At 37.4% G+C, this 11173-nt stretch overlaps 2 long non-coding RNA genes across 2 annotated transcripts; both read right to left on the bottom strand.

Annotated features, from left to right (window-relative positions):
* Positions 1 to 763: 763 nt before the first annotated feature.
* Positions 764 to 3634, bottom strand: LOC130467735 (uncharacterized). The gene is made up of 3 exons (XR_008927450.1): positions 3597 to 3634; positions 1795 to 1940; positions 764 to 938 (listed from the first exon to the last, which is right to left on the bottom strand). It is a non-coding gene; the product is annotated as an uncharacterized lncRNA (long non-coding RNA).
* Positions 3635 to 3643: 9 nt separating this feature from the next.
* On the bottom strand, positions 3644 to 4896 carry LOC130467734 (uncharacterized). The gene is made up of 3 exons (XR_008927449.1): positions 4421 to 4896; positions 4290 to 4349; positions 3644 to 3803 (listed from the first exon to the last, which is right to left on the bottom strand). It is a non-coding gene; the product is annotated as an uncharacterized lncRNA (long non-coding RNA).
* Positions 4897 to 11173: the final 6277 nt, after the last annotated feature.

Here is an 11173-nt window from a genome sequence, read left to right as displayed (position 1 = left end):
TCCGTACTTTGTATCTATTAAGGACCAACAAGGAAAGTAGGAAACACTCCACTTGTTACCGTATATTAACCATGTTCTAGGACTTGATTTCAGCAAATATTATTGCATTAGTCTCTAACTTGCAGCATCCTCAAGTCCAAAATCTCCAAATTTTAATAATGTGGTTCATTTAAACCGAAGGATATAACATGTAAACATGAAAACATTCAGAATTTGGGGACAAATATTAGCCGGACAAAGTACATATTTGCAGCAAGTTTATTCAAATTTCACGGGCCAAATCAGGTTATAACTTATGAATTGGCTAATATTATGAAAGATGACCAACTGTCCACCTCTAAACATGAACCAGAACAACTCCATCTATGATATCGGTGCATGTCCTATGATCTAGTTATCTCATATGTTTGAGTTATGTACTTCACTTTAATAGCTTCATATTGTTTTTCACTTTTTTGTTCGTCTATAAATAGTGCTTATGAGCAGTACGGACACAAGAGACATAAGAGCAACTATCTATTTCAGAATATAGTCTCTTAATTATGTTGATACGTACTTCTATTAAGCTCAAATGTATTATCGTGAAACATTTCTAAATCTTAAGTTGTATTAGGTGTTTGAGAATAAGAGCTAGAATGTTCTTGAATCAGAAACTCTGAAAAGAAATCTCGCCTTCATTTGAACAACTCAATAAGAGAAACAGGACACGAAAGCATTACAAATAGTGCTTTGAAGTGGTATAGTTAAGAAGAAAAACCTTTATTTAGCAGTGCGTCATTTCAGAAACATAGATGATTTGTTCAACTCCGAAATAAAGCAGTACTTGAGCAGCATCACAAACAAGCTTCTCCTTGCCCCTCTTACAATCATCAAAACATCAGTTCTTCTCCAGGCACAGGAAAAGTGCTAGGCACAGAAACGAATGCTTGCCTTCCATGCTGCATAGAAGTTAATACATTTGGTGATCTACATACATGGAGCGAATATGTTATTCAAACAACCATTAAGAGGGTGATCCCTCTCTCCCTGTCACTTCTTAGGTATAAGGGATATTCATATATGTGGATCTCAACAGCTTCACAAAACATTTGACAGCAAACCTGTTTATAAGATTGAAATTTGGGTCCTATTTTCTGAACAAAATAAGTTACAGACTTACAGGTTGTTATAACTCTTTATAAATACTTAATTCTTGAATTGTCATGTTCCCACAACTCCACCCTAACTAGTGATAAATCCAAACTAATGAGCCACATAAAACATATACAGATACCTATCACCTATACCCAAGCTAGTTAACATTGTTAAAAACTACTATAAAGTACACAATGTCTATCGAAGCTTCTAATCCTCGCAACGATCACTTGTCAACTAATGATGCAATGTTGGGAAATCAAAAGCTTTGTGGAAGAAGTGACTCAAATAAAGCAAATAGAAGTGGTTCGAGTAAGAATTGGATGATGAGTTGGACCAAATCTACATGTGTGTGTGTGTGTGTGGGAGTGGGGGGGGTGGGGTGGGCGGGGAGGGGGGGGGGGGGGTGAGACCCTGATGGCATTATGACTGGGGTGTAGTTTTATGGGTCAGTTTTCCCTGCCCAGCAAGAGCATACAAGTTTAGTTTACTGATACAAAACCCTTTCTTCAAACAAAATAAACATACAATGGAATACCTTTACGAAAAGTGCTTGCCTACCATACCTCTATAAAACAATTGCCTAGCTCCTAGTATTTAAAAGTGAATCCAAAAGCACAAAATAACCAAGGCCTGAAGTAAACTCAACCAAGTCCAAACCTTTCAGTAGTATCCAATTTGGATCTTAAATCAGCTATTTCAGCCTCAGCAACAGAGAGACGCCGTTGGCAAGCCGCCTCAGCTTCATTAGCAGCTTTTATCCTCAGCTTCAACTAGTTTAGTGATTTGATTCTAGAAGAGGTAGACTGTGGACAGATACAAGAAGATAGAATAGATCACATAGTAAGTAGAGGCACGGGAAGATATGTCAGACTACATTTACACAAACAAAGAGTTGGAGAAGTGAATTTATCACAACAGAACTAGAGTACAGAGGAATATCAAATCAACAGTTGTCTGATTTTTTTTAACTTTAACAGGAAAAAAAACAGTGGAACGGTTTTATCCATGAAATTCCTTTTAACATAAAAGTTTGTGGCATGAGCCTTAGATGTGCGTAAATAGATTGAAATTAGTATGTCCACCCTCCTCTCATCTCAAACAAAACCCATAAAGGCAAGAGTCCGCAAGACAAATTCTGGGCTTGGCTTGTAACTGAGTCCCTGGCCATCACTCTGGTTCTTCTCTAACTTACACTGAACACCAATTATACTTTTTCCAAAAAAGACTTGCTCCATCATCTGCATCTCTTACATAGTCAAGCGCATTTTTCAATCTCAAAACTGGACTCATTTCAGCTTTTAGTTACAGGGGATGAGGGTCTAAAACTCAAGTCTCTCAAAGGAAAAAACCCGTCAATTTATCAGAGAATATAGGAGACAGCAGCACAAGTATCTAAACCAAAAAGAAAGTGATTGCTAGATACCAGGAAACGTTGTATTCATCTGGGTCTCTACGGTACGCACAATACCAAGCTGCTCAACGTAGTTTCCTAGGACTATCAATGCTCTAGTGGAAGCAATTATAATTTTATAATTCCGGTCACCAATACACCATTGTAACATACTACTAGAAAGACCTATCCTAGAGGTAGCTTCTCGGCATATATTGCATAAGTACTACATAGGAGAGTTGGAAGTGTGGAACCACTGATCAGAGAGTGATTTGAACCCCTCTCGAACATGAAACTGCAGTTCATCTAATACAGTATATAAATAATCAATATCCAGTTTGCAGTGAATCAGTGATCACTACAAGACCTTGAAAAACTGAAAATAATAATACTAGCCAGACTATGGGACTAGTATTATGAAAGCTGAAACTTTGGAAAGGCATAAATACGACAATACCTCAAACGCTAAATCAAAGTGCAGCTAGCTGAAAGGTGGTTCAGATGTTTATGCTAAGACATGTGTTTGGGACGGATAAAAATTAGGAATTGAAAAGACTTTTCGCTCAATCAACAACCCTCGATGTTGTCAGTTACGCTTAAGTTAGGAATGCATATTCACTCAAAGTTAAGAATAAAAGTTGCGTTGGATTGCTTGGCCACTATTTTCAAGCTTCGGTCTACCCCTTAACAACAATATGATAACATCCACATCTATAACCCACTGCACGAAATCATTTGTATTCATATAATTACTTGAAAGTGGAATAGAACTATTAGATGACCATAAAGAATTCTGCAAGGAATAAAAAATGACAGATAATAGTAAGCCTGGCCTAGCTGAAACATATCAATTTTTGTTTTAACGTATCAAAGTATGGCTGATTTCAAAATATAAACTTGATCAATTGAATTCCCCCGAAGTAAAGCAGAATCCTAACATTTACCCTTATCCTTATATCAGTCAGTCCATGAACAATAACATATACTAGTATTAAAGAACACTTCAATGTGCAGGACCAAGAAGAAAATAAATGCAAACTAAAGATAACAAAGTTTTATCAAAAACTACCTTAAATTTGGCAGGTTCAACTAGTTGAAAAACAACAGCATCTCCTTCCAATTTCAGAACTATGGCAAACCTTTTCCACCCACCACTGAGTCCACGATATTGAGGCAGATAATTGGCTTCGTATTGTTCTCCAGTATCTGTCTCGAGTACTATAACAGTACGGTTTTTTACTGGTATATGCGCCCTTCAAAAGGGTGGAGGAAGTCTCTGTGACTCCACCAAATGAACCAAGTAAGAAAACACCTCAAAATAAGCATATTAATTTCATCAGAATAATATATAGTTTGTCACATTTGGCTAATGAAAAGGCCTAAAACATGAAACATGAAATTACTTAAATTGGATTGCTTTAGATTCAAAAAAGGACTGACATTCAAGAATGGAGGGAGTAGTTTTTCACATTTGCCTAATGAAAGAGCCTAAAACATGATTTGAGGTACTAACCAAGATGAAACCACCAGAAACATTCGATTTTACATCACTTTTACGGTAGTCGGATGTTCAACATTTATCTTTGAGTGAATTTTTCTAGCATGAACAGAATTATATTTCCTTAATCAGGGATTATTACAATATTTTTCTCATCAAGAAAATCAAATTAATTGATATATCTCTGTTTAAATTACATACGAAGATCAAGATTCAAGAATTTGCAAAATTTCATCATTTAAAACAAAAGAAATCATAACCCACCCGAGATAAACGTATGTATTTTCTCCTAATCTTGTCAGCCAACAATTTCTTTGGCTTTCTCTGCAAAAATGAAAACTGAACAAACCCTAATTTTGAAAACGAAAATAAAAAGGGACAGGGGAGAAAGTTACTTGCCGCAGCGAGGATTGACGGAGAACAGGGTTCGCGAACCGGCCGAGCAAAGAAGCTTAGTTTTCCGAGCAGGGAATCACTTCGCCGGTTGTTTTTTCGAGCAGGGAATACCTTTTGCGGGGGTTTTTCGAGCAGGGAACCACCGGTGAGAGGTGAGGAAATTAAATAGACTCTTGCTAGAGTACCACCGGCGACGGGCGAGACCACGCGGCGACGACCACTGGTGAGAACCACCGGCGAGACGCAGGGTAAGCCGAGAGAAGAAGAAGGGAGTAATGAGAGTGGGATATTCGCTGCGAAATTGGTCATGAGGTTTGAGGTAGAAATGTTTGGTCTGAGTTAAAGTTGCAGCGAAAAAAATTACAAATATGTTATTGCAGGGGGCTTTTACCATGTACGCTGCAAAATAAAAGGTCTATTGCAGGGGGCTTTTACTATGTACGCTGCAAAAATCTCTTTTGCAGGGGGCAATTAATTTGTACGCTGCAACAACCCTTTAAAGGGTTTGACCCGCGTTGACCGACTGGTTGTTGAAGCGTATTAATACTTGTACGCTGCAACAAGGGGGTTGCAACAGGGGTTTTTTCTACTAGTGTAAAGGGAAAAACTAGGTCGTTTACTAGTCTCACCTAAATCAATTCAAATACCTAAACTAACTACAAGAATCAAGTAGAGTGACAAGCAAAGGGTGGATATCCACAGAGAATTGCGGGTTTCGTAGCTAGAAATTCTAACATAAGCTAGTTCGAAAAGGGGTTGGTTGTTGAAAAAGAAAATTCAAACTAAGCGATTAGAATGTTGAACAAAGATTAAAAACACTAGGGAATTGGGGTTCACCAAGGGATACATGCAATAGGGGATTAAGGATTTGGGGATTAACTAAACTTGCAAAGACAAATTGAAAGGGGAATCGTGAAGGAAATAATGCCCTTGGTCCAAGTATGCATTCTATGTTAAGTCTAATAAATGCGGTTCAGTATTAATTAACAAGTTAATAATTCAGTGAGATCAAGTGAGCTGAATGCCTAGCTAGAGGCCGCTTCAGTTCAAGTGGAATTAATGATATTAATCCACAGCTTACTCTTGACTGAACCCGTAGGGTCACACAAATAGTACGTAAACGGATCAAGTATTTAATGGCATTAAATACTCCATCTATGAATATTCGGAACCGACGGATCTTGGTTTCAGTGGGAGCTAAGATCGTCACAGGCAAGAAATGAATACTCCGGAAACGATGATATTGCCGGAAACGGAAATATGGATCGTATCGGAAATATGAATATTATCCAAGTCGTAGATGTTGCCGGAAACGGAAACATGGTACGTATCGGAAAATATTGTTGGAAATGGAAATATTACCAGAATCGGAAATATTGCCGGAAACGGAAATATTGTCAGAATCGGAAATATTACCGGAATCGGAAAATAATTCCGGAAACGGAAATATTAAATATTTGTTCGAAACGGAAATTAATTCCGGAATCGGAAATATTAAATATTGTTCGTATCGGAAATAGATTCCGGAAATGGAAATTTAATCGGAAGCGTATCGTACGAATTAGCATCGGACGAGGCCTGCCGGACGAAGGCCCAGCACGAAGCCAGGCCATCGCCCAGCAAGCACGCACGCCACAGCCCAGCGCGCACAAGGCCGCGCATGCGTGGGCCGCGCTGCGTGGGCTGCTGCTCGCATGCGTGGGCAGCCCTTGTGGCTGCCGTGTGTGTGTGAGTTTGAGCTCATGCGAGATTCCTGAATCTGCAAGAGTCAGTGTATGATTAAATGTCTATTCCTATTGGATAAATTGATTAAGTAGAATTCATGTAGAATTCTAATTCCAATTAATTCGCATCCTACTAGGATTACGATTCCTTTTCCATAACTCTATAAATAAAGGCCTAGGGGTCATAATTTACACACAAGTTTCAAAGTATTCAAAAGTGAGGTTTTTGAGAGAAAATTCAAACACCCATCTTGCCCCAAAAGTGCCGAATTTTCTGAGTACCTTAAGGGCGATTCTAGTTGGTCAATCTTAAGGCGGATCCGGACGTGCTGTGGACTTTCTACGGAGGGACGACACTTGGAGTCCTAAAAGACTTGTTCTTGTTCGGTTCGGGCGCAGCTAGGGAAGGCACGCAACAAAGAGTATGCATCTAAACTATGCTAAATGATTATGTGTAAATAATATGTTTCCTGGGTTAATGGTTGTTTCCGCATGATTTATGTAAATGTCATATGTATCATAACCTAACAGTGGTATCACGAGCCCCTTATTATTTTCATAATCTAAATTGCATGAACATGGTTAAATATTACAAATTTGCAAGAATTAAAAGGGGTGATTAATTTTCGTAATTGTTAATTAATTGCAAATTGCGTTTATTTAATTATATGTACGCAGTTTTTCGGCAGTTTCTTCATTACTCATCCGAATTGAGTGATTTTTGTGTCAATTCCGCATGTAAAAGGCATTCTAAAATTTTGACAAAAATAGTATTTTTCTGCCGAACCCAGAATTCTCAAATTCGAAGCCTAACTATGACTTTTCGAAGGTTTTAGTTTTTCGGATGCAAAATTTCGTAAATTTAAGATGTTAAATTAAATATTTGCGATTCCTGTTGATAAATCTTGAATTTTTGATTGACCTACTGCATATGTTTAACAAGTTTGAATGCCTAGTCTTGTTAATTATGCAATCTAATTTGTAATTATGATTAATTTGTTGAAAATTAGAATAATTTAGAATTAATTTGATTTTCATAATTAATTGTAATTTAATTAGAAACCTATGATTAAAAACCACCATAAAAATTGTAAATTTACGATAAATTTTAAATTTTTATGACCTAGACTTGAATCCATATCAATCGGAAATCAATTGGATAATAAATTTTCGATTTTTCGCCCTAAAATTATGAAATTAATAAGATTTATTAATTTGTCATTAATTTTAAATATAAATTTTAAATTTTTTATGCGATTCGTTCAAATAACTTGCACGCACGAAGCAATGGACGCTTCGTGTTACCCTTAAGGGGTGTTGTATAATGCGGGCATGCGACGACGAGCAAAGGAGCTCGTCGCCCGTGCGGCACGAATGCAATGAGCAAGGGCGTAGTGCACGAGCGCAAGGCAGCAGCCCTGCCTTGTGTCATGTGCCACGAGCAATGAACGGATGGGCATGGGCGAGGGGCGAGCCAAGGCAGTCGCGTGTGGGCAGCAAGCGAACTGCGCCACAGCGCGCGCTGCCTCGCATAACAGCGCGCAGCCTCGTGCGCAGCGAGCGCAAGCTCGCGTGCCACGAGCGCTGCGCACAGCATCACTCGCGCGCACCAGCGAGCGATCTCGCGCGCCAGCGAGCGATGGCTCGCGCGCACCAGCGAGCGATCTCGCGCACCAGCGAGCGATGGCTCGCGCGCGCGCAGCGAGCGATCTCGCGCGCCAGCGAGCGATGGCTCGCGCGCACCAGCGAGCGATGCAGCGCCCCAGCGAGCGATGGCTCGCGCGCACCAGCGAGCGATCTCGCGCACCAGCGAGCGCGGTAACGCGCGCGCGCTGCGAGCGATAGCTCGCGTGCGGTGGGCGCTGTGCGGAGGCTTGCGTATGGGACAGCAGCAGCTATGCAACGAGCGCATGGGCTGCGCGCACATGGCCAGCAATGGCTGTGTGCGTACGGCCCATGGGCGTGCAACGCGTAGGGTGTTTGCGTTTCGATTAGATCGTTTTGAATGTTTAATTTGAAAATTTCAGTTCACGTAATTTTAATTAATTTTAAAATTAATAATTTGAATTAATTTCTTGGATTTTAATTTTGAATATTATAATTATAATAAATGGAATTTATTCTAATTATTTTACTAAAATTAAAATCATGAATTAATTTAAATGCGACTGAAATTAAAATTAAATTTTTGGATTCAATTATAAATTTATATGAGCTTTAAATTTTAATTAAATTTGTATGTTTCCGGTTAGACTAGAAATACAATTTTATGTTTAAAATTAGTAAAGCATATGAATTTATTGGTTTGAGTGGGAGCCCTTTTTAGTCATAAACTCTTGATTAGGTCTACAAATCCTTAAGGTTAAAACAACTCGATTAGAATTAATAAGGACTGAATAATTGGTAGATTATTGGTGCCCTTGATTAATTGCTGCAAATGTTTACGTGATGCATAATGTGTTTAACTAACCAGCTATGTGGGCCATTCATGATAATGAATGGGTGAATGGTATATATTGTATATGTACTGTTTTGCAGGTTATGAAGTGACTAGTATGGCCCAAATAGGATAGAAAATATGGTCTGCGTACCATTAATTTGAATGTAATTGGTCTAAAGTACCAAAGTTGTTTTTCAATTCAAATATGGTCTGCGTACCATCAAATAGTTGTAATTAGTTATAACTTATCCTATTTGAAGAAAATGGTGCCTCCCACGGAGATTTTCAAGACGGACTTTGAAGTCAAAGCTTCAAGATGAAGTCTGGCCATACTAGATCACAAATATCTTATGCATGTTTTAAGTTATTTATTGCTTTAAATATGTCTTAAAATGCATGAGATCAAAAGCTTGATTATGTTGCATGATTAAGGATTTTAGTTCACTTAAAATCTAACCAACATAGTAAGAGCCTTAAGTTCCAAACTTAAAAATTGAGTTAAAAGGTGCCATGCCAAAATATACACTTGCTTGGATATCCTTTACATCAATCTAGTAATAGTTTTCGCTCAGCGAGGTGTTACTTATTGGTCCTAAAGGGGCAAGGTACACAAATAATTGTGAGTACATGTTAGTTTTGGTGAAACTCAACGATATAAGTAAGGAGTCCTTTTATGTCGTGGCAAATTCGATAGGTTTACCTAATAAGTTCTTAGACGTACCTATCAACCAAGAATAGTTTCTAGACTATTAGCAAAAGGCTTTTGCTTACCTAAGATGTTCTAGGATTAAGTCGACAAACTGTGCTTAGTTCTTCAATGATTTTAGGATCTTGGAATCATTTTATTCACACCTGCCGGAACACATAATTCGAATAAAATGCTAATAACTTGTTTGAATTGCATGGTTGCTTTAATTTCAAGTTATTATTCATGATAAATGTTTAGACTTTGCATGCTTCAATGTATGTTTTAATTATTGTTTATAATTAAATATCTTGCACTGCAATAAATCCTTTTAGAAAGGTAACAGTAAATTTCCTCGATTGGTAGTGAATCCAAGAACGATTCACGGAAAAGAGAGAAAGTGAGCAATTTAAAATGTACGTTTCTTATAGCGACTTTTATGGTTGTTTTCGAATATCAAATTCGAATGGCAAACCAATTGGTGCTTGTGAATTCAAAATACACTGTAGTTTTGAGATCATAAAGCATTGAGCTTAAACGCTCAGCTTTACCAATGGTTAACAACCTAATATCTTTGTCCATTTAATTCTCGAATGTGTCTAGTCCCTAGACATTCGAATAGATCGATGCTTAGAGAACTTTAGAAGCTTCTGGTAAGATCATCTAGTTGAAACTTAATATTCAACATAAATTAAATGTTAAGAACCTTGTTGGGTGACATTGGACATGTCTAACAAGTATAAAAGTCAACACTAAAGAATTCAATTCTTAAGACTATAAGAAAGGGTACAAGAAATAGGAAAACAAAGGAACAAATGAAAGGAATTTACGATTCCGGTTCTACCTATAAGTTTAAAGAGAAGTGACCTAGCAATCAAACTTCCTTGGTATCATATACCGCTTGAGGTTCTTACTTCGGTAATAACTCAAACAAATGAAGCTAGGATACACTAATGACCTACAAGTGGGAAATGAAGCATGGCAATGCTACATTAGTTGTAGGGTCATCTAGTTTGTTTTAAGTCCTTTCAAAGGCTGGAACTTAATGGCTATTTTGTTCCATAATCAGCATACCTAAAATTCTGCTTCAAACACAGAAAGACTCACATTCAGAAGAACAAAAACAATGCTTGTTTGTTTGTTTATTTGAATGAAATGGTCAATTACTGGTTGAGTCAATATGCTTGATTAAAACAAACAACTCTTTAAAGAACTTTACTAGGTTCAAATCAAACCCTTGATTTGAGTTCCATTAAATCTTTGGCATTGTTACTTAGACCATATCAACAAGTTAACATTCATAAGCTCTATTTTGATGGACTTTTTGAAAGTTGGTTGATTTCTAGATCAACTTAAGACAAGCTAGTCTTACTTGTTGAAAGTAACAAAGAATATGAACTATTGTTAGAACGCCTAGACGATAGAGTTCAAAGCTAAAGAAAGGTTTTATGACTTTATTTCACATGGACTTGAGTGAATATAGGTTTATTTACTCAAATGTGATATAAGTTGAATCTGTTTGGCTAGTTCAAAGATTCAGAAGTATAAAATCCACTCTGTAAGAAATCATAAAGATCTAGGTTAGATCATGTTGATGATTACTTGAGACCAAATATGATCATCAATGATTGTGTGTTGTAAGTTCACAATCTAGGTCCATAAGATATGGCATATCTTAGTTAGGATAATCGAAGTCAATTAGTACTTGATTCGATTAATGATGAATCATAAAGACTATTCCTATAATTTCTAAAACAAAATGCTCAACTACCACCAAACTAAACCAATTTCGTCAAAGCTATTGAAAAGTAATTTCAGAATATCTTTTCATAATATATCTAAAGAGTTCCTAAACTCAGTGGGAGCTTAGTGTTTGTTATTCAACAAACTAAGGTCCAAGTAT

This window comes from Spinacia oleracea, chromosome 2, assembly GCF_020520425.1.
Source record: "Spinacia oleracea cultivar Varoflay chromosome 2, BTI_SOV_V1, whole genome shotgun sequence".
Classification (NCBI taxonomy): domain Eukaryota; kingdom Viridiplantae; phylum Streptophyta; class Magnoliopsida; order Caryophyllales; family Amaranthaceae; genus Spinacia; species Spinacia oleracea.
The sequence above is the reverse complement of the archived record's forward strand: the minus strand, read 5'-3'. Positions and strand labels throughout refer to the sequence as shown.